Raw genomic sequence first — 25,086 nt, forward strand, 5'->3', positions numbered from 1 at the left:
GCCAACGCCATAATGTCTACAGACAGTTCGTGTAACACTTTTGTCCGTTGATATCTTGTCCATAATCTAAGGCCCACATAGATTTAGTCCATTTTAAATTATGCCAAGTGAAAAGTTTTAAGTTCATAGGAATTATTTCCGTGTTTTGATTCACATATTTCTTCAGAAAATATATCAGGGGTGTTGTTCAGCAATATAGGGCTAAAGTAAATGTGATTATTTAAATTAACAGTACTCATTTAACCCAAAGAATGTGCTAGCTGCTGAATTATTAGGTTTTCAGGAAACTTATGAAAAATAACTTCAAAATACAGTAATGCAAACAATGCTTTTATTCGAGATATATTCCTATTCACAAATGAAGTATCATATACTCTAGTTTAAATACCAATAATGCATAAAATATTGTATGCAACACAGAGTAACTCGATTTTATTGCCTTGTGGAAATATTGCCATAAGCGTAGCTGAACTATCATGAATAAAATTCTACTTTACTCCTTGTACCATAAATTGCTATTAATTACGAAATTTCTTACACACCGAACGCTATAAAATCCCTCATACCCGAAACATCCAAGAACCGTTCAACTAGCCGAGGGTCACAGAACATGCAGTATCCAATTAAGAAGAGATTCGTTTTGAATCAACGCGAAATTGAGTAAATTATTGATAGACACAAATATATCGAGAAAATCACGTTAATCTCTGGTTGAGGCATCAGTTAGGCTGGGCGCACACAAGAGGAGACGAGACAGCTTGAGACGAGTCATTTTTGTCGGAGACCGAGTCGAGGATAAAGTTAACATGACTTGTTATGGACCAGCCGCACATAGGTAGAGACGCTTGTCTCAGGCTGTCAGAGACTGAGTCAAAACAGTGAAGGTGCCTGGAATTACGTCTCGTCTCGAGGAAAGTAGAGACAGTCTAGTTTGCGCATGCGCGTACTTCTGCTTTCATTATTTCATATTATCAGCGTTGTCGAGTATCGGAAGAAGATTCAGATTAATTTGATTTCAGTGTCATTGTCGTGCGCAAATATTACAATGGAATTGGATGCAGACAAACGTGCCTCTGGTTGAGGCAAGATCTGCAATATACAATTATGAATTAAAAGAACTTGCTAAAAAAGATGCCATTGGGCGGCTTTGGAAAAAAGTATCTCAGGAAAATAATGCTTTAGGTATGCAGTAACATGATTATTATTATTATTATTATTATTATTATTATTATTATTATTATTATTACTACTATTACTATTATTACTACTTACTTGCAGAATGGCTTTTAAGGAACCCACAGGTTCATTGCCGCCCTCATATAAACCCGCCATCGGACCCTATCCTGTGCAAGAATTATTATTATTATTATTATTATTATTATTATTATTACTAGCCGTACCCGTGCGCTCCGCTGCACCCGTTAGAAATAAATATAAAGTAATTATATAATTAAAATAGGAAGTTTGATCCAGGGAACATTCGTGTTTGATAGAAGGATAAATCGTTTAATATGTTACTTAATTTAAATTGCATCCAAATAATTAAAATGCGATCATTTTGGTCCAGAGACACTCATTTGGTGCAATGACAATTCCTTTAACCTGTTTCTTAATTTTTATTACGTGCAACCATAGTTTAATGAAGATTGACATCATTTAGATTTAATGTGTATATTTTATTTTACTTGTTACAGGTTTCATTGAATTATGGTAATAACTTAATTTTAACCCTTGTTTTCTACGTATTCAGTAAATGGCGCTTGGCCCACTATGGTTGTGAACCCTTCAAATAACTTAAATTATATTATATAATATTACATATATTATATTATATTATATTATATTATATTATATTATATTATATTATATTATACTATATTATATTATATCAGAAGTTACTGTAATAACATTATAGCATTATGTCCATCTAGAGAAACTACACTTTCCAATGGTGAAATAATAATTAATTATACAAATCGCTTAATTTAGCTTCCGATATTACTTCATACAAACACAGAAACATTCTCTGTAGGCTATCTTTCATAGCTTTCGACTGTTGCTGTCCAAGGCCCCTTATAGACGAAGTCATTTGTTTTTTAATTCATTACACGGCCTTAGATGGCAGTTATTTTAATTTTAAAACTCATTTATCTCATTAAATATCAGTCCTATCAAAATCTTTCAAGGAATAAAACTTATCGCAAATTATTTTTAAAGAAACCTTTGTTATGTAACATTTTTCACAAAAATCAATAATAAGCGAGATATTTCGATGTATTTAATTCAGGCCCCCTTATAACCCCCCCTTTTAAATAATGTATTTTGAATGCCATATAGCCTAAAATCTAAGTTACAACGAACATAATTTATATTCCAATTTTCATCGAAATCCGTTCAGCCATTATCGCGTGAAAAGGTAACAAACATCCTGACAGACAGACAGACAGACAGACAGACAGACAGACAGACAGACAGACAGACAGACAGACATACAAACAAAAATTTCAAAAACGCAATTTTCGGTTTCAGGGTGGTTAATTATATATGTTAGGACCAATTATTTTTGGAAAATCGAAAATTACCAAAAAAATTTCGGCTACAGATTTATTATTAGTATAGATTATTATTATTATTATTATTATTATTATTATTATAGTATATTGTTTAAAACTAACAATTAAAAGCGTGTCAAACACAAATAACATAAATAATTAAACACTTATTAACCCTAATAAATAGTCAAAACTTTGTACACTCATTCGTGTGAAGTTGAAGATTTTCTTATGATCCTCTTGAAGTTCATCTAGAAAAGCGGTCACGGATTTTATTCCCGATCAGGACGAGTTGCCTGCGTGAGGTTTCCCCCCCCCCCTTACTCCTATGGATGAATATCAGGAACTTTATCAGGCAATTGGAACCCCACTCATCTTAGCCACTTCCTTTCCTTCCCCATCATCCTTTCCTCATCATCCCGTTTCTGGTTTTTCAGATCACTCTACCGGTGGCCTCCCGAAGCTGCTGACTCTCTCGACCGGCCTCCGTGGAATGTAGTTCAGCGATGTTGGATGGCTTCTGCAATGGCACCCGAGGCGGACCTACTCGGGAGAGGAGTTTCGCATCGGACCGACAGGGGGGCCTTGGGGGGGATTTGCCGAAGCAGGAATGGTATATGGATTCTGTCGGCTGTAGGGGCCGGTCGTTAAGGGAGTCATGTGGTTAGAGCGGTGCGCGTAGGGGTTCTGTGGCACGCAATTCCATATCGAGGGTTAGCGCAATAGATCTCAATAGGTCGCAGTGCTGGGCCATCCGTGCCCTCTCAGTTAAATTCCATTCCATTCATCTAAAAAATTTGTAAGGTTCCTCTTTTGGTTGATGGGATGTATCCAAAACTTGCGAACTATTTTCCAAACACAGCAGGTAATAATATACAGTATCAGCGTATTCCGAATCTCACCGGACCGGTGGACAACAATGACGTCATGCTGCAGCGAAATAGGAACAAAACTGCTGGAAGAGTCGATGGCTATCATGGGGGCTGTAAAAGTTGTCTGTGCTACGCTAGCAAAATTTTGCGAAATTTCCGTACTGCCATCTCGTTCAAAGAAAAGAGAGCATAAACAATTTATTTCTTGAACCAGTAGTAATAACTGGTCCAGAGCATAAACAATTTATTTTTTGAACCGATAGTAATAACTGGTCCGTTGACATGTTCGCTCGTAAGCCATTAACATATTGTTTTTACGTTGTGCTCATTACAAACAATACAGCAGTACCAAAGCACACAACACTGCCATGACACAACAGTGCACGATGTCATTCGTCTGCTAATTCCCGCCCTATACAAGAACCAATCAGATTCACTGATGGAGGCTGATGGAGACTGCCACCACCTCTGCAAGCTGATGGCACCGGTGCGACACCGGTGGAGCATCAGTGACGCCATCGGTGAAATTCGGAACACCGTGATGCCATCAGATTGCTCAGCGCTGAGATTCGGAATACGCTCAAAGTTTCTGGTCAGCGATGTAAGCATTGGAGGGAGAAAGAAACTGGCCACCTTACCCCATTATCTCCTTGCTTAGTTGCCTCATGAATGATGCATCATTTATGTCATTTTAACCAGTCTTCGGACTCTGACTAAAACACTATAAACCTAATGGCAAGAACAGAAACTTTCCAAGAAAAAGCATACAATAAGAAATTTGCCTAAACTATGTGAAATTACTCCACCAATGTTACTTTCTTAGAAAGAACACCTCAAGATACTAGGTCTGAATTTCACAATTGGATCGTTTATAATACTCGTAATTTAGATTATAAAAATATGATTACTCTTCTCCTTAAAAATAGTTTGTTTATTACTATGTGAAACCGAAGCACCTTCTGCTTCTACAAAGAATCCACACTTCGTTTGAGTGTTGAGTACCAGTCTTTTTTGTGGGGTTTTCTACCTAGACCACACACAGTGTTACATACGAACATGAACACTACAATTATCACACAATTCCCAACCAATTTCCTGGGAGGCTCAGATACGATCACGCGATCTCCTACCCTCCAACAAAGAGTAATCTGAATATGGAAATCCCATCATACTAGGAGACACCTGTCATCATCGGGAAGTTACCGGAGAATTCCTGTGAAAATAAAATTCTTCCCTTCCACAAACAAATTCACGATTCTCTCATTCGAGTGATTTAATATTATGGAAATAGGATTAGTACAGATGGGATTTCTAGAGTCGTCAGACTTATCATAATGAATTAAAGAAGGTAGGTAGTAGTTGTGGACATTTGTAGAGTGAATAAATGCAATTTCAGACAGGCACAATGCATATTAAAGTTGTGGCTACAAATAATTAAGAATTGCAGTAGGCTATATTCAAACAATTTAGAACCAATTTCACCAACATGTTACAAACCACAGTTAACTAATTGAGGACCGTTTTTGCAAAACTTGCTAACTGCAAAATTTTCAAAATTGAGATTTTGATGGATTCGTTAACATAAGGCAGACCTCTACATGATGTTCAAAGCTTCTTAGTAAAATTGGATTATTTCTCTTCATTGTAGTGTGTCAAAGTGTGATCGTTTTTTCAAAACTTGCTTTCTCCTATAAGTGAGAGATACAGAAAAACTTGCTTACTATAGTGTTTTGTCTCTGCTGTAAAATTTAGTTTTTTCAGTTAGCAAGGTTTGCAAAAACGGTCCTCAATTGTAATTTAACTTAAATACGGAAGTTAAATGATATTTAATTCGTTTGCATTTCATGGAACTAATACGCATTTATCCCTTTTGTTGACGTCGTACAAAATTTTGTCCAATATTCTTTTGAGAAGATCAACTCCATATGTGGATGAAATTATTGGGGATCGTCAGTGTGGTTTTAGGCGTAATATATTGATTATTTATCAGATTTTTTGTATTCGACAAATATTGAAAAAAAAAATGGGAGTATAAGGAGGGTACAATACATCAGTTATTCATAGATTTCAAAAAAGACATATGACTCGATTAAAAGAGAAGTTTTTTTTATAATATTCTCATTGAATTTGGTATTCTCAATTGAAATGTGTCTCAGTGAAACTTACAGCAGAGTCCGTATAGGCCAGTTTCTGTCTGATGCTTTTCCAATTCACTGCGAGCTAAAGCAAGGAGATGCATTATCATCTTTACTTAACTTTGCTTTAGAATATAATAGGAAAGTCCAGGATAACAGAGAGGATTTGGAATTGAACGGGTTATATCAGCGCCTTGTTTATGTGGATGACGTCAGGAACCTTTTGCAGCGGTGGGGGTGGGAAGTCTTGGAACTTCCTCCTACTCGCCTTATCTCAGTACATGTGTCTTTGATCTCATTTCACAATTTTGAAGAATCCCCTGCGTGGAAAACGGTTTGCAAACAGGGGAGACATCTTAACAGCGTTTCGAAGTGGTACACATAGACGAATCGCAGACAACCGATGGCATTCAACGCCTGCATCATCGTTGGCAAATGTGTATGGGAGCCTTGGGGGATTATTTTGAGCAGTGTTAGCTGTGAGTAATGTACATTGTTTCCTTTTGTGCATAATAAAACAATGATTTCTATTTACGCATCTTTCAATTTCCCTTACCCATTGCCTCCTATACTCAGAGTCAATTCGGTACTAGCATTGTGAAGCACATTCCAATGACCTTCATTCGCATATAGTGAATTTCTATTCCTGCAACTATATTGGCTGATATAATACAGTTGCGATGACTTATGAAATGACCCTCGTATTGCATGCTCTCCATTACGAGTAACTACTGTACTTGTCTCATCAGTTACCACAGCATCCATACTCTCCATTTGTAAAGCGAAACAAAAACAAAACATTCAAACCAAAGAACTGTAGTTTTCATTCTCAAAACTGGGTAACGTATACTACGTGCCGGTGAATATTATCTTATACAGCGCAGAATTCTTAAGTGTTTATAAAAGTTTCCAAATTTCAAAACGTTTGGAAATATAGATAAACACATACGAATTCTCCATTTACTCTCACTTGGTCCGTGTTTGTATCTGTAGTCTGCTGTATCTCCCCACCACACACATAGCTGCGTTTATGCCACCACTTAACTTCCAAGCATGAAACATCACGCGTGCATTGCATTTATAACGAATGTTTGGGAGAAGTTTAAATTTAAAGAATATAGTTATCTTTTAATGAAAACTTTTTGTTTAAGTGTTTAATTTTCTTAAAAATTATTTATGGACACGTTATCTGGTAGGCCTATCTATTATTTATGAGGCAACACATTTCACTTGTCGATATGTCAGAGGAAGAACAATTTTATTGTTTGTATGCACTGAAGTCTGACTAGTGTAATACGTATCTAGTCGGCGATGTATGCAATGGAGGGGGAAAGGAACCGGCCACTCTACCCTAATATCTCCTGGCCTAGTTGCCTTATAAGTGGTGCCTTCTTGGTATCACTTGTGAGGTTCAGACCTGTCTTTGGACAGTTGACTAAACAACAACGTTACCTGGTAGAGTCCTAGATCATATATGTAACAGGTCGGCCTTATAGGCTTTGACGTTAACAACTTTTGTCAGGTTTACTACGCTGCCATCTAGTTGTTACATAAGGAGTTACGTCATAATTCCCATTTGAATTGCATTAGCGACTGTACTGCCATCTCGTGTTCGTTTACGGCGGACGGTTGGCGATCCTGGCGGTTGTTCTCTTCAAAGTGCTGCTGATTTTAACATAGCGATAAGTTATCTGTTACATATAGGATCTAGGGAAGAGTGCACCTTTATTATACGTAATATATCGTATTTGCTGGTTTAATATTTTCAGCCGTATATGTATTACATACGATGTGTCTATGTAATTTTTTCTGGTGATTTTCTTAATACCGGCACCCTGAAATTTAGAGAAAATAGCGTTGTAATTCTCACAGTAGGCCACCTTTCCCGGTGTTGTCTAAATGCTTGCTCCAGATTTGGCATCGGTACAATTAACTTTACTAAAGCTTGCAAACAACTGTTTAACACCCTGGTCCCCGTAGAATTTCCATGTTGTGAACGTTTTTATTAAACCTAAAATAACATGGCTGCCGTGCGAACAGTTTCCGACTTGCATTAAGGTATGGGTGTATTAGTCGATATGGCGGTGATAACACGTGTGCTTACGAATTTAGTTTGGAACTCTGGGGTGTTGAAAAGCGTAAGACGCACGATATGGCGTCGGCGTGATTCTTATCACTAAAGAACGGAAACCTGGCCCTGGCAGAATCAGACTCGCTCCGTGCGACCCTTGTTTAGTGCACAAGCACGGAAAGGCTTCAAAGATGGGTTCGATGAGATAAGCTTGTGATACTTCATTTTCTCATTATACAGACTATAAAAGGAAAATATTTTGATGCTGCAGACCACGCTTTCTATATTTTCACGAAAATACAAGTTTTCAACATCCCTGATAACTTGCCGATAAATAGTTTTGTTCACCAGTCTGTATTTCTACAGCAATTTTTTCTAAACTTTTGGACGTATATTCAGTATCTATGGGTCACTTTATCCAGTATGAAGCACATGAAATATAATAATTTTTGTAAAATGTGACATAAAATTTACAGAAACCCAGTAAATAGGCTACCCCTTTGTTTTATTGTTTAATGTTGCACATAATAAAATTTTCCATCTTCAATTGATTCCCCTCTGTTACATGAACGTTGTCCAGTGACGTCATAAATTCCTTGATATGCAGGTAACACTCGTCGCGTATTCACTATATTAGGGGCAGAAGAAATAGGCGGGTATGGCGAACCCCTCATTCACTACACCGACTCCTATACCCCTCAGAACCTGATTGGTGTATGGTCCTGTCCCAAATAACTTACTCTTCCATTCACACATTTTGCAATATAGGAAAACTTAAAAAGAACAAATGAAATAATAAATTTACTTCACCGTCTTACAAGCTTATGAATACTTAGAAGCAATATAGGAAAACTTAAAAGAACAAATGAAATAATAATATGATTACAAATACCTGACTTACTGAATATTGTTGTTTTGTTTAGTCAATTGTCCGAACACAAGTCTGAAACTCATAAGTGACAACAATAAAGCATCACTCATGAGGTAACTAAGCCAAGAGATAATGGGTTATGGTGGCCAGTTCCCTTTCCCCTCCATTGCATGCATCGCATTCACTAATCAGACTTTAGATGATATCATTTATAATATTTCGCAAGTTAGCCATTTCACAAATGTAATAATTATTATTATGTAATGTAAACCTAATGCGAGAAATAAAATATTTGGCATTACACACAAGAATTTTGTTTTTGTGTGTTTTCAGAATATTCTATTGAAATAGTAAATACTAAATAATGTTTATACAGTTATCAACTTTGTGAATCATGAGAAAATTAAAAATTAAAGTGCAGAAAATTAATATATTTTTGCTGTGTGTAAAAAATGTACAAGTTATTATAACATGAACGAGTTTCGAAATAAAACATTTATGTATTAGAAGCACATTTAAGAATGGCTTAGCTTAATAAAACAAATAACGCAGTAAGTATGACTTAAAAAATCGTTCTGCACAAATTCTCTGAACCGGTCCTAGAGAAACACAAAACGCCTTGGCAGTGGCTATCTGCGTTGATGATAGGACACTTCATGTCCTTCAAAAAACAGTGAAGGATGATTAGTATTTTAAAATACTGTTTATTATTACATATATATTTGCGAACAAGCTATAACACAGTAGTATCACAGACGAGCACTTGTCAACGACTAGCATTCGAACGCAGCAACAGGAAGGTCTCTTTGTCCAGGTCATAAACCGCTAGAGAAAGTGTGGAGTGAATAGTTTCCGCACAAGACCAAAAACCCGCCTATTTCTTCTGCCTTTACTATAGCAAGGAGGTTACACAACACTCGACAGATGGCAGCACGCGTACGCTTTGACACACGTTACCTCTTATTGGGTGAATGATTGTTCACATGTCCCGAGGCATGTGAACATGTATGTGATCAGTAGCCGGTTGGTAGGCCTTGGTCCTCCAAAGGATTTAATTTTTTAAAATATATTATTTACTTTATGTAGCTCTTATATGCTAATAATTTATTGAAGAAAACCTCTTTCGCCATTTTGTTCATTAGGACTACATAAAATTCTTTTTCAGAACAAAAATTACATTTGTTCAGATCAAATTTCTGCACATTTAAAGGACAAAGCTAAAATTCTTTCAATCATTTACTATCATAATACATTGCTCTCTTAAATTGAATTGTGCGAAGAAAACATGGCAGTAGGCCTAAAAATCAACACCAGCAAAACCAAAGTACTGAGAAATGGCGCAGAAGGGCAGATGATCGTCAACAATGCGAACATCGAATTTGTCACGCAATACATTTACCTTGGCCAGATCATATCATTTCAGAACAGCATTGATAAAGAAATTGATAGACGAATAGCATCGGCATGGAGAAAGTTTTGGAGTCTGTCCTTCATCCTAATGGACAAGAGGCGGATCTTCAACAGCTGCATTGCACCTGTACTTCTATATGGGGCGCAATCCTGGTCACTCACCAAGAAACAGGCATTAAAATTAGGAAAACGCCAAAGAAGAATGGAAAGGAAAATACTCGGAATAAGCCTGAAGGACAAAATCAGAAACGAAGAAGTACGGCGACGAAGCGGCGTAGAGGACGTGATCACACTCGCTGATAGGATGAAATGGCGCTGGCGAGGACACGTGGTACGAATGCAACCTACCAGATGGGCACACACGGCGATACTGTGGGATCCAAGAATTGGCTGGAGAAACCGTGGACGACCGAGAACCAGATGGGGGACGAGTTCAAGTTGCAGCTAGGAAGACTGTGGACCAGAATAGGACGCCAAAAAACATGGTGGAAGGACGCAGTCAACCAACTTTGAGCGGGAGCAACAACCAGTACTAGTGAAATTGTGGACAAAGAACTAGGAATGTAAATAGACCATCAGGTCGGCTCTTCTGATGGTCAAGACTTGAGCCACCCTGCCCAAGCAGGAGGCCTTGTCCCACTGGGGATTTACGGCTTTCATTATTATTATTATTATTATTATTATTATTATTATTATTATTATTATTGTTATTATTGAGACTTAAATCAATGGGTTTCCCAAAAATACGCTATGAAATGTTTCATATAAAACAATTGTTATCTCGGAAAGGAAGAAAAAACGAAGAAAATTGTGTTAAACTTTTTTATTTGAAATATCTCACAGAATCACCTCCAGAAATCAAAGGCATTTCTTACGGTTCACTCTGAATCAAATAATTAGAGAATGGCTCAATTGGTTCATGGATATATATAATTCAGTAGAAATTTACAGTTACATGCACCACTTTTTGCAGATCATTTAGCTCTTGGGGCTCCTTAGAAAGTCAAAATTTTTACAACGTTCTGTATGCAATTTTAACAAAATTGGATTTTGGACTTAAATATATTAAAATCAATAAAGAAGATACGAAAATTATAACCTGAGATGTTTATATAGGGTCGTAAAATAATAAAAAAAAAAAGATACGAAAATTTTGACCTGCAGAAAATAGCTTGTGCCTACCAAAATATGTTCAGATTAAAAAATATTAGTAAGAGTAAATTAATTAACATATCTCCAATAAACGTTATCCTTTTTCGATGAAGTAGACATTCAAGAGCAAATTTTAAATAGACCTACACCAAAACAATGGGAATAACTAACAATGTCGTGAAACGTTGCTTAGTTCAAAGACATACTAGAATTCGCCTATGCAGTATCTTGGCGAGACCAATACTTTGTTACGGTGGTGATGCATGGACATTAAGGAAAAAAACGAATCAGAATAACGGCTAATGAAATAAAAGTTATGAGATACATAGCAGGTTATACCAAATGAGACCACAAACGTAATGAGAATGTAATGAAAGAATTAAAATTGGAATCTGTAAAGCACCACATACAACATTGTCAGAGCAAATAGCATGCGTACAAATAGAATCCCAAAAGATATGTTCACTATCGTCCAAACGGGAAGAGATCTCTAGGTCGCCCAATGAAACGTTGGATTGAAAACTCAATCGTGAGATCGTAACAGGCTATAGGGGCTAATATTTGATGGAAAGAAAGAAAATAAGATCTTATAAATAGTAAGACGGTAAAGTAACTGAATTGATTTGAAAGAACGTAAAGCGCAAGAGAGAAAGTACATAATGTGTTATACTCGTTTGTTGTACAGAGACATCATTTTATTTTTACTTCAATTTTTATTGTATCTGAGTTTTTTAATGCACTTCATTCCCACCCCTTCTACTAATGAAGTTCAACCGTCCTCCACATAGATCGAAGACCGCATATACAGTCATAGTAGCCTTACGGTCATAGTAAACAATAGGCCTACGTTCCAAAAATATGTTCGCGTTTTCCAGTGACGAAAGAGCTTCCAGTATTGCATCATTTTCCATTTTCCTACATCGCATCCCGGTTTCCCCCACCTGCTTCTATTCGCCTCTCTGTAAATACTAGTGGCTGGGCTGTCTTAGCTCTTTTCTGAGAACATTAATTTCTGTTAGGAATTGGACGTCTACGTAATATTATACCCATACAATTGTTTAAAATGACTTAAATAAAAGGGCCTCGTTAAGTAATTAACTGTCACGTGATTTCCTTCCTTTCTACGACGCTGCGAGGTAACCACTTGGACAGACAGTAGATAGCATGCCTGAGTAATTTTATCTTTTCGGATCGGGCAGAAGTGAAGATTGAATTTACAGTAGGCTACGTAAGGTCTCTTTTATAGAGTAGGTACAGAATTATTTCAACATGAGTTACTGATACGAAGTACGAACCTGGTAATTGGAATTACGTACAATAATCTATAGTGCGATAATATGCACATTAGAACTGAAGCCTCTATCGAAATGAATGGCCACCATTTTCAAAAAAAATGTGTTTAAATATCCATATTATGATTATTTTTCAATTTAACTTCATTCTCTATATTGTACGCTAATGTGCTGTAGACAGTATAATATACACTATATAATGAATACGTTCTCATGGAAAGCTCAGTTCGTGAGTAAAAACACTCATTATTAATACTGTACTCTATTTTGATTGAACAAAAACCTAATGAAAATTATCAAACTCAAAATTGCGATATTTCCTAGTTTACGTAAATGGATGAACTACTTTTCTTCCCTCCTATATCTAGTAAAGTGCTTTGTTTGTATATTACGCCAGTATCATCGAACTCCAGTCGTGGAAGGGGGTAGCAAACGTGTTTCCGGTTCATAATCGTTGATCCAAAGGTATAGCCAGGTTAATATTAAAAATGTTAGTAAAAATAAAATGATGTCCCTGTATAAGTAAGTGTTGCTACTGCCTCTCATGTCTTCTTCACAGTAAGTCGTATCGCTGTTAAAGTGCGTTAATCCGCAAACGCGGTCATAGCTTACTTTTCTAACGTGTTATATTCAAGTTTTTGTCTCCGCCGTTTACGCAAACATCTGTTGCTGCTTCTTCTTGTTTTATTTCAGCCGTAGAAATGTAGTCAATTAAATGATTTAGGAAGGAATGCACTGACCTCTTTCACAGCTCATTTAATCTTTGTCACGCTAGAAGTATGCTATCAGTTCACATAGCTATTAGAAGCAACGATTTCAGATTATATTTGGCCTCTGACTTACGATTAATTATCAAGGTTTTTAAAAATATGAAATGTTGAAATCACGATAATGACTTCTAAAGGAACATAAATATTCGCAGAAAAGTCACAGATGAGGCGAACCAGTAGATCAAAAGTAGTTCTATATATGCTACAATTTTATCGTCTATAATCTGATTGTCATACAAAGGGAAACTTGAAGCTGAAATTTCTGACCGCCTTCAGCGGAGCTACTGTATAGGACGTTTCGGAACTACTTGGAAAAAAAAAATAAACTAAAGGAATATATAAACTCAAAATACAGAACTACACTAAAAATAATTTCATCGAAAATATTATACTACGTCGTACTGTAAGTCGCGACGCTGTTATTCCCGGCGTGACTCCTCCTCTTTGCTTACGTCTTAGGAAGTGAAGGCTCTATAAGGTCTAGGTAAGTAGTTATTGGGTTATTTTACGACGCTGTATTAACATCTCAGGTTATTTAGCGTCTGAATGAGATGAAGGTGATAATGCCGGTGAAATGAGTCCGGGGTCCAGCACCGAAAGTTACCCAGCATTTGCTCGTATTGGGTTGAGGGAATACCCCGGTAACTTGCCCCGACAGGGATTCGAACCCGGGCCACCTGGTTTCATGGCCACACGCGCTGATCTAGGTAGGTAGTATCGTTCGCCATTTTTGTTCTTTCGTTGCCGAGCTACCATACGAGGGATCTATTTGCCACACCGTTAAACATTGTGATGTCGTAGCTCCTATGATTATAAATCAAACGCACTGTAATTCAGCAAATAATTGAGCGGCAAATAACGTCCTCGTGTGCTTTCTGCGAACGCCAACGAAAGAGCTAAAATGGCGGGCGATTATATTAAGTATTTATCGAGCCTTAAGAAATAAATAACGTCTTCCTCAGCGAATCACAAGACGCACACGTTTAAATGTAGCCGACCTGCAACGCGATTGGCTGCCGGAAATTAGAGCGACGGGACTATAATTCCCTCATTTTTCTCATTGTTCGTACAAATAAAATTCATTACGACGGGCAACAATGTCTCCAAGCTTTATTAAATATTTCTTATTGTCCTCGTTTCTGCTGTACTGGAATCCAATTGCTTTTAGTACCTTCCGCAGTGAGGAACATCATACACCATGCACGAAATTAGATTATTTTTGACCCGTTTCGGTGTTAGCTAAACAGGGTCTAGTGGTCTTCTCTGTGGGCGTTCTTATCTTCGTCGGCCTTGTGGATGATACTGCAGGAGTACTTCTGGTATCCTGTATGGTGACATGGGATACCAAAACTACTCGCTTACAGTAGTGTTTCGTATTTTGCCGAGCTCCCGGCAGAATATCGTCTAAAGTGGGTATAAAGCCTTATATATAAAGCAAGTACTGTTCGACTTTAAGCTTCATGATTAAATATGTCCATTGCTGTAACAGGAGAGCCACAAATTCGTTTTTTGGAAGGACTTTCAAGCTTTGCTCCCGATTGATTTTCTTTCGTGTAACTGTAGGCTATACCAAAATAAAATTTTAGACACACCCGTCGCGGAAACAATTGTTTGGATTATCAAAATTTCGAATTAAGCGGGAATGTACAGTACGATTATTTAGTCCTGACAGTCGCCGGAGATGTGCGCGTGGGACAGGCGAGTCCATTTAGTTACGCCAAGGGGTGTTTGGTTTATTCACTCGCTTGCCTTTACCGATTGCTCGCTCTATCTCTACTCCGGAACTCTCCCCACTCCTGCGATTACTTCCCCTCCTTCGCGTCGCTGAGTTGTCAGCTAATCGGTCTGTAAGCAGGGAAACCACGCCTTAACCTTTCCCCACCCTTCACTGTTCACGGCTTTGTTCAATTTCGAGGTTTATGAAACGTTGACGGACCATTGACTTGTCGATAAGATCTTCTGCAGTTCGTCAGGAGAATATGACAGAAAGCAAAAAGTAATAATTCATTATCTATTAATGTACTATATGTTATAAATTTAAAGTTCTAAATAGTGCAGCAAGAAATTGAATTCAGTTCAAATATTCTTTCTTTTTTACTTATTTAACGACGCTGTATCAACTACTAGATTATTTAGCGTCGATGGGAGTGGTGATAGCGAGATGAGGCTAAGGATTCACCATAGATTATCTGACATTCGCGTTATCGTTCGGGAAAACCTCGGAAAAAATCCATCCAAGCGGGGATCGAACCCGCTTTTTTGTTTTCTTCCTCTTCTCTTTCTCTCTTTTGTTCTACTGTATATTGACACCCCCCCCCCACTGTCAACCAAGTTGTCTTTCGGCATTCTGTTACTCCATCCTGTTAGTGGTTTATGTCTAACCCACTTTTGAGGTTGGGGAGTTAGAGGTTTTCCCGATGATATATGTAGGATGATCATGTATGATTATGGAGCGCCAGGATATGTCTTAAATATAAACTTACTTTGAATTTCCTGACCATGGACGAACACAGGAACAGTTCTCTTTTAAAGAAAAATCTTGGTGCTCTCACCGGGAATCGAACTTGGAACCTCTTGGACTGTGGTAAGAAACTCTGACCACTAGACCATGAGGCTGATCTTGACACATTATTTATGTTAGAATAATTTCAAGGGAAAAATTGTTCCGGGGCCGGGTATCGATCCCGGGACCTCTGGTTGAACGTACCAGCCAGAGGTCCTGGGATCGATACCCGGCCCCGGAACAATTTTTTCCTTGAAATTATTCAAATCTGCTTTACAGGGAGCCTTACCTGAAAGATTAGATTTGCATTATTTATATTAGTTTAAATTGCTACTGTACTCAGTTTGTATTTCACGGTTTAATTCATAATTCATGGAAATTTAGAGTTTAATTCGTAACTCATGTACCTATATGTAATTTTCATAGATCTCAATTTTTGTAACTTTCTAACTTTATTCATATGTACTGTATGTATACTGTTTGCTAGTTGAGTGGAAGAGGAGGCCTTACGGCCTTAAACCTTCCAGCTGAAATATTATTATTATTATTATTATTATTATTATTATTATTATTATTATTATTATTATTATTTTTATTATTATTATTATTATTTTATTATTATTATTTTATTATTATTATTATTATTATTATTATAACACGAACAGGGTCCTTTTACGTACCATAAATCTACGACACGGGACTGCCAGCTTTAATTCCTTCCCGGAGGACTCCCTACTAAGAACTTTATTGCTATCGACCGAGTTTTAACCTCTGAACTTCGGATCCAATGGTCAGTATGATAAAGACCAATGAGAACGACTCTAGAGTTATCCCTGAAGCCTCACATCCAAAAGCATGCCAGTGGTGTGGAAATTCCTACCAAGGGGACAAAACCAGATATAGAGACCGCCGAGCTTCAGCATTCAATTAGCAATCCTTTGGGTTGGGTGACAGCAGCAAAATTTAATAAGGAAGTGGCGGTGTAGAAAGTGATTATGCCGCCATAAAAGTTGCAGCCAGTCTTGAATCGAGATGAGCATTAGTAACCCACTTTCCAGACGCAACCCCACGGCATTAACGTAGTAGCCAAGAGACCACAAATTTGTCACAGCCATCCACGCAAACATTCCACACGAACTGCAAGTCTGGCCCGGGTCAAAAGGTCGAGAATGTGACAGTCGGACTAACATACAGCTCCATTCGTCTGACTTCCAGACTCGTGCAGCTCGGCAACATCCATATTAAAGAGCAACGAGCGAGTCCATCAGCACACCACAGAGTAAACAGAGCACGAAAACAATTTACGTACGCGTCTCTCTTGAGCTGAGCCTGTCTCAGATCGATCTGTTAATTCTTTATCTTACAAGACAATATATTGTAGAGAATACATAGATTCCCACAAAGCATTTAACCAAGATCGATCAAATTGCAACGAGCCTATAATGATAGTAATTAAGAAGCGAGTATGGATGTTTATGAAACGAGCGCAAGCGAGTTTCATAATTTTCATACGAGCTTCTTAATTGCCATTATAGGCGAGTTTCATACGACCTTTTATGCTCGACCATATTTATAACTTGAAATTATTCAGATATATACATTTTATTTGTATCTGACAAGATCGGAAATTATCTTGTTCTAGGTCGTGAATTGTGAGATGTGCGCAGACGCGAAAGTATTGATTTTTTCCGAGGAACAATAATGTCATTGACCTTGATGTAATCCCGTTAAACTTGATATAACCTTGATTATTGAATTCGACATTGAAAAACGAGATGACAAATTTTGAATATTATTTACAATTAACGCTAATTATTATAGTAACAGAACATAACCTTCTGCGACAGTATTGGATTTCCAGCCTCCGTGACTTTTCGCTAATTCTCTTTCGATTGCATATCCGAGAATAATCGATACTTGCGGTTTTATAACGGTACAAAGCTGACTTGTCATTGGCTGAACACCTGTAAGCTGAGTTGTCATTGGCTGAACACCTGTACTTTAATGACATGCATTAAAGGACTGCTACCAGGTGTATAATTACTACATTTCGGCATGGTCGAGCATAAAATTAAATACAGTACAATGTGGCTTTACGTATCTCCCTCCTATTATGCATGCATGTACGGTACGCAAGGAAATGTTTTGGAATGGAATGGGGAGAGAGAGGTATTAGCGGGATAGGAGATTACTGCATTAAAATGGATAAAAGTGAAAGAAATTAGATTGTGCTGCCAAATGAAAAAGAAATATAAGTGTAGCGTGGCAACACAGGGCTTCCGTTCTTGCGTCGCGCATGATATCATTCTTTCACGTCCTCTGACTGATAACGTGAGGCGTGACGGAGACGTAGACCAGTTTAAACTTTAAGGCTATCCTTAAAATATGCTAGAATAGAGATAGGCATTTCCTCTCTCGATGTGCGAATTCTATCTCTCCCACTAACCTTTAATTAACTGGACACAGGTGCTATTCTCCGCGGCAAACTCCCTGCATATGACGAGAACCAATAGGAGATTGCTGCGGCGTTGTAATATCGCTGGCTTGTGCGAGAGAGTGACTGCAATACTAGAGCGAGATGGAGGAAGATATGTTTCCCGCTCCGTTGCATATTTATCACGTCGTAGCTCCGATGACAGTCTATCAATCGCGCTGTAACTTTTACGATTGATAGGTCAGTGTCTAAGGAAAGCATAAAAAAAAATTCGAAATAAAAGTCTTTTTCGAAAAGAGAGAGAAGAAAATAGAAACTTCCAAGTGATCAGTTCAAAATAGATCTTTACACTTTCAGAAGTTGGTAAGCGGCAAACTTTTTTATTTTTCACTTTAGATGGGAGGTCGAAACGAGAGAAATGTTGAGAGAGAATGGAAATTACTTTTAAAAGTTGACGCTACTCAAAATCTTTGCTTTTTCCGAGTTACGGCGAGTTAAACGAACGTTTTCGCTAGGCAAAGAACGGAGATTCAACCTTTTGTCCGATAAAAGAGAAAGAACCTGGAATAATAATAATAATAATAATAATAATAATAATAATAAACTCGTAAACTCTCATAATATCAAATTGTCATGTGTGGTGAGGTATAATGGGCAAATTATTGTGATGAGACCTGATACTTAGCTGATGATATGCGAATAAATTTTGAAAACGAAAAACAAAGTAGATTGGGGTAGCGGTGCGCAGAATTTTAAATAAGAGGAGTGGCGGCTGATTGAGGCAAGTGAGGCCGGGCCTCAGTTACTTGACTTAATTGAAATCAAATTTTGTGTTTTTGTACAATGTATTAGTTATTTGAATGAAGCGTATATCGCTGTAGAAGCATTTGAAAACTTTGTGATGTATATACACCTGTTTTGCAGTAAAATTTGCTCCTGAGGCCAGGACCGCTCGTGCCGGGTCTGGCTTGAAATTTATATAGATCTGTTTTGCAGTAAAATTTGTTCCTGAGGCCAGGATCGTTCGTGCCGGGTCTGGTTTATGCATATTCTGTATTTTCGCGGGCTTTGAGCTTGCGCTTAAAACGTTGTAGCTGAGGCACAATTCGTCTGGCCTCGTGGCCTGGTCAGGTTTCGCACCTCCCATCCATGGGCCGGCCTCAAGGGTAGAGTGGGGTGGGAATAGCAATGGTGACTTGTCTTCCTAAATAGGCTATAAATAACAAAAATTGCAGCTCTTTGGCAGGCAGAGACCCACCCTATTCTCTCCCCTTATGCTTTAGTTTATGACTTAAGCAAGGGTGTTGTATACTCTATTTTTTTTCATGGAGTGCAGTTTCGTAGAAAGGACTTTGCCGACAGACCTTCTACTGCCCCCTACTAATTGGTTGTCATAAATAAATGTCTTCCTTACTATGACGGAAATCTTGTCTTCTCTTGTTAGTAACCAATCACAACCCTCGTTCAGAAGAATTGACAGGTGCCCGTCAAATCCACGCGGAGGCAGAGTTGCCGCATCTTTTCCGAATTCCAAGAATCCCGTCAGTTTCACTACATAATTTCGAAGGTCATCAGGATTGTGACAACTGTGCAATGTTGGGACTAGGGGACAGGATGGAATTGTCAGAGGTGTTTGTGTAGGAAGTCATAAATCTGTAAATGGGTGTTCAAAGGAGCCACCGAACTGCACTCCTTGAAATAAAATAAGGTATACTAGTGTACTTCGTAGTACAGTAGTGAATCTGGGCTAATGTTGTTATGTATTTCGGGAAAATATAAACAGAAACAAATGCGAGAAATAATGCTGGTGTAGTTAATTCATTGTTAGAGTGTTCTTTTTCGAGAAGAAATAATATTGAAAGAATGGAAGTTTTAAATAAAGAGAGAGTCTACGACATAGCTGACAATTTTTCTGACAGATAATCTGAAAACGCGAGTTTCTATTGCATCCTGGTATGAGCAACATAAATGGTTAAGTGGTAATGTGGTGCAAAATAAACTTTTCTGTTGGCCTTGTTTGTTACTGTCAAGGCAAAAAAATAAATAAATAAATAAAAAGAAAAGAAAGAAAGGGGATTTTTAACACATAATATGGGTTGCTTCATCACACTGAAACAGTCACTGAAACTCACAGCATAACAGCTTATTTTGTGAGTGAAATTATTGTTTTTCATTAATAATAATAATAATAATAATAATAATAATAATAATAATAATAATAATAATAATCTTAAATAAACATTTCCTATCGGAGGCACTTAAACTAGTTGCATCTGGCCTCACCGAGGATTTCGATCACCGGCCGCTACTGGATAAGAGAAGAGAATGCAGGTTTAAGTCTAGAGATGCAATTAAAATGAGCACGAAAAGAATATCTCACTCACAGTTCTCGCACTGCCTTTGCGGAGTCTGATAAAAGAGCTTCACAATAAATTGCATCAGACGTCAGCTAGGTACTGAGCGTAAACTATCCTCATGCCATGGGAATAGCAGGCAGGGAGCGTAGGAGGAAGAGGAAGAAAACGGGTGAGTTTATTAGAACCTGGGTGTAGGCCTACATGAGATTTTAGAAGGACAATAAGAAATAAATAGCTAGGAGACGTAACAGGTTCTGGGAACGTAAGAGTAGCTTTGTTGCAGACGAAAGGCTCACGGGAAGAATAACGACAATACATGCAGCATAAGGAGTAGAATTCGTTGTCGTATACATGCACGAGGGCAAATCATAGGACAGAGAGAAACTGCGTGACAAGTGAGGAGAATATATTAGACTGCAGCAAATCATATTACGGCTCAGGCGGCAAATTGTCAATTTAGTCCCGGATCGTTACTCTACCACCTGCGTAAGACTCCTTCGCTATAGGCAAGACGTCGTTTAGACATTTCCCAAGGAACAGTGCGAATTGTGAGATTGGTGGAGGTAAAAATTGGCCATGTTGTATGAAAATATTCCGTAGTTTCACCAATGTCTCACTATCACCAATCATTATTTCATCAAATCTGAACAGTCTACGTCCTTTCAGTAACTTGTTATATTTATTACCAATAGATGGCACGCTATTGCATATTCTGTTCATTAAACCACATGCAGGATAAGTGCTCTCAATTTCAACCGACTCATTTAAAAGAATAATAACAGCTTTGTACCCGAGCACGAGCATATGCTCATTTCAGGTATCTATTCATATGTACCATTTCAATTGTAAATTGTGAATAAATTTGAATTTTAATTTGAAGCTCATGAAATTCCATTAGGGCAAGAGCCTCCTGTAACGCCTGATATAAGTGTAGCTCAGTTACTCTCAATTGGCGAGCCATTTCAATTGAGATTTTTTTCTGCTCTCCCTGCGTTCCTCTGGTTAATTCCTTACTCTCTGTACTTCGATTTTTATATTATTACCTACATTAAACGTACGCTATACATAGATATAATCCTGCCACTAACATGTTTTATTTATATGAAGAACAGAGGGATCCAAATAATAATAATGATAATGATAATTATTTATTTTTTTATGGCAGAGTTAAGGCCGGGAGACCTTTTTTTACTCAACCAGAGGATAAAAAGGCAATACATAATAATATAATATTAATACAAAAGGAAGTTACGAGTACAATATACCTAAGACAAAAACCAAACAGAAAGATTTTGCATAAGCAGGAGGATTATCGAACTTAAATACTTAAACTAGATGACAAATTAAATTACATCATTACTTTTAAACTGGTTACAATTATGAATTAAGAATATATATCCTAGGACACTGCGTTCTAAAATAAGATGTTCACTTTGAACTTGAAAGCGTTTAAGGTCGGGCAGCCACTAACATCTGTAGGTAATGAATTCCAAGAACGGATAGTGTCTATTGTAAAAGACGAAGAATACGCGGAAGTTCTGTGGAGAGGAACTGACAATAGAGTGTCGTGTTATGACCGAGTATACAGATTAAGGTTATGAAATCATGATGCAAGATATTCAGGGATTGATGAAGAGAAAGACAATGCAAACTGCGTCTGTCAGACAGCCGGAGCCAAGACAATTCATTGAAAGACGTGAGATACGATCAGAGAGACGGATATTACATATAAAGCGAACACAGACATTATGAATACGCTGTAATTTTTTAGTCAGACCATGGGTGAGATCACTTAATAGAACGTCACAGTAGTCTAACTGTGGTTTATTTTTCCAAATCATTGGTAAATGGGAGCAGTGAGACGTCTCAGTGCACCCTTCAATGGCATGTCTCACTGTTCCCTTTACGCATAGTTCGTTTAAAAATGGCGCCATCACTTCAAAATCAAAACAAAGAAAGACGAAACTTTGCAAAACATAACGTCAAATACCATAGTATTAGATAACAAAACATTCATATTTCTATTTAATTTGTATATCCAATATAACCTTCATTAAACACAAGCCAAAATTTTACTTCTAGAGTGAAAAATTACGAATTACTTTTTAATCACTCACCTTTATAACTAGAATCAAATCGAGTATTAAAATACTGTTACTTTACTCATGCAACATACAACTCCACTGTTACAAACATTTCAACATCAAAATTTACTATCTAATAAAAAATTTCTCACTGTTCTCCCTGTCTCACTGTACCCACTTCTCCCCTACTTTGAATTCTGTTTTTAATGTCCTTACTGATTACATATGTTTCACTGCCATACAAGAGCAGAGGTACAGCCGTTCTTTTATAAAACTCTGAAAACCAAACTCTGTCTTTCCCATCAGAACCCGTCAGTTGATTTACAATCAATCTCTGCAATTGAAAGAGTCTTCGGGGGAGGAGGGAGTGGAATTACGTGTCTCATTTGTTGCTATTTTTATGTACGTTTCGACACCATGGGCAGACGGAAATGTGGTGGCGTAGATTAGATTTTTTTGACATATCAGTGGGTAATGGATTGATGTGACGGATGGCACGTCATTGGAATATATTGGTGGTGGGCTATCCAATCAGCGCATAATCAATGTGTACCTTCATTCGGAATATCATTTGCGTGAAAATGAGTTGTGATAGTCCAACTAGAGAAGCGAAGGAGTGCGGTGGTCTGAAAAATCCAGTTAGTGTTCTGAGTTGGACATGTGACATCTGATCAGAACTACAGCTAATAGCAGTGATATGGTAGATCCATCATATTTGTCATGTATTTCGATGATACTTGGAAATTAAAAGTTTGTTGGCCGTCAGAGAATACTAAAGCGTACTCTTCCACACATGTTTAGTCAGAATGCATATATATTTTTTTAACAGAAAGAGCTCATTTTATTTACGATGTTCTCCTTGCGTGAGAGACGATACTGATTGTGAGGATGGTGAAAGTGCTGATGATGTGGATGATAACACGTAATATTGCTGACCATAGTAGGGGTAGCAAGGCCTATATTACACTATAAAATTTCTGTGTCACAGAATATGATAAAAATTTTTATGCTTGACCATGCCGAAATGTAGTAATTATACACCTGATAGCAGCCATTTAATGGACCTCATTAAAGTACACCTATTCATTAAAGTTCAGGTGTTCCACCAATCAGAAAATACCATTGTAGCAATATGAAAGCGCAAGTATCGATTATTCTCGGATATGCAATCGAAAGACAACTGGTTCTGTTACTATAATGATTAGCGTTAATTGTAAATAATATTGAAATAAATTCAATTTGTCATCTCATTTTTCTATGTCTAATTCAATTTCAAGGTTATATCAAGATTAATGTTTATTTTACTCTCTAGATTATATCAAGGTCAATGTCGACATTTGTTTCTCGGAAAAAATCAATACTTTCGCGTCTGCGCACATCTCACAATTTACGAGGTATTGCACAAGGTCAGTTCCGCTCCTCAGTCAGATAAGAATAACATGAATACTTATGAATAATTTCAAGTTAGAAATATGGTCGAGCATAAAAAGTCGTATGAAAATTGACTATAATGGTAATTAAGACGCTCGTATGAAAATTATGAAACTCCCTTGCGCTCGTTTCATAAACATACTCGCGTCTTAATTACTACCATTATAGGCTCGTTGCATAATGTACTATTATCAAATATACAGTGTATTAAAAAAAGTATCCAATATTTTAGGAGGTGATAGTTTGCATGAAAACAAGAAAATAATGTCTAATAAACATGGGTCCTACAACACATACTTTCTGAGATCTGAACACTTGTTCATAGGAGGTGCTCAATGTGACGTCCATTTATGGCATTGCATTTCCCTGCCCTACAATACAGCAGACTACCAGATAATCATACCGTAGTTGACACCCCTGGCATGGAATAATGATACGTCGCAAGGAATACTGAAAACAAAAGTGAACATAAACAAAAATAAGATTATAGTCTATATGAAATTTAATTATAAAATAGCTGGAATTCTTGAAAGTGTCGTGTACTTCTGTAGGTCACTAATTCTATATTTGTAGCATACGACAACCACAAAAGTTGTAAATTTGCGGTAGTTCTCTGACCGGTGTATTCGTTCTGTAAGAGTTCTACTTACTTACAAATTGTTTTTAAGGAACCCGCAGGTTCATTGGCGTCCTCGCATAAGCCCGCAATCGGTCCCTATCCTGTGCAGGATTAATCCAGTCTCTATCATCATATCCCATCTCCCTCAAATCCATTTTAATATTATTCTCCCATCTACGTCTCGGCCTCTCTAAAAGTCTTTTTCCCTCCGGCCTCCCAACTAACACTTTATATGCATTTCTGGATTCGCCCATACGTGCTACATGCCCGCCCATCTCAAACGTCTAGATTTAATATTCCTAATTATGTCCGGTGAAGAATATAATGCGTGCAGTTTTGAAAGAATATCGACACAAAAAAGGGTGAGGGATGCATTGGATTCTAAAAAAGAGAATCTCCATACAGGCTTGGTTAGAACCAATTGTAGGTAAAGACCTAGTATCACATCTTACTTACTTACGTACTGGCTTTTAAGGAACCCGGAGGTTCATTGCCGCCCTCACATAAGCCCGCCATTGGTCCCTATCCTGAGC

Source organism: Periplaneta americana, chromosome 2 (assembly GCF_040183065.1).
Source record: "Periplaneta americana isolate PAMFEO1 chromosome 2, P.americana_PAMFEO1_priV1, whole genome shotgun sequence".
Taxonomy (NCBI): domain Eukaryota; kingdom Metazoa; phylum Arthropoda; class Insecta; order Blattodea; family Blattidae; genus Periplaneta; species Periplaneta americana.